The sequence below is a fragment of the Arachis duranensis genome, chromosome 7 (genome assembly GCF_000817695.3).
Source record: "Arachis duranensis cultivar V14167 chromosome 7, aradu.V14167.gnm2.J7QH, whole genome shotgun sequence".
NCBI classification, from domain to species: Eukaryota; Viridiplantae; Streptophyta; class Magnoliopsida; order Fabales; family Fabaceae; genus Arachis; species Arachis duranensis.
The window spans coordinates 31,627,104-31,627,836 of NC_029778.3; positions in this window are offsets into that span (position 1 = coordinate 31,627,104).

The window sequence follows — 733 nt, forward strand, 5'->3', positions numbered from 1 at the left end:
CTATTCCGACATGATCGAGAACCGATAGATGAATAGCCGTGCTGTGACAGAGTGCATTGAACATTTTCACTGAGAGGACGGGACTGTAGCCATTGACAATGGTGATGCCCAACATACAGCTTGCCATGGAAAGGAGTAAGAAGGATTGGATGAAAACAGTAGGAAAGCAGAGAGACGGAAGGGACAAAGCATCTCCATACGCTTATCTGAAATTCTCACCAATGAATTACATAAGTATCTCTATCTTTACTTTATGTTTTATTCATCTTTTAATCATTAATCCTCTATAACCATTTGAATCCGCCTGACTGAGATTTACAAGATGACCATAGCTTGCTTCAAGTCGGCAATCTCAGTGGGATCGACCCTTACTCACGTAAGGTATTACTTGGACGACCCAGTGCACTTGCTGGTCAGCTGTGTGAAGTTGTGTAGATTGCTGGTTAGTTGTGCAAAGTTGTGATAAAGAGTTGAGATTACAATTGAGCGTACCATGTTGATGGCGCCATTGCTGATCACAATTTCGTGCACCAAGTTTTTGGTGCCGTTGCCGGGGATTGTTTGAGTTTGGACCACTGACGGTTCATCTTGTTGCTTAGATTAGGTATTTTTCTTCAGAATTTTTAAGAATGAATTCTAGAGTTTCAAGGTGATGTTCTTATCATCACCAAAGCTGATTGATTCTCATCAATTTAGCTCTTGAATGCAATGTCCTGCTAAAGCTTGGCTAGCC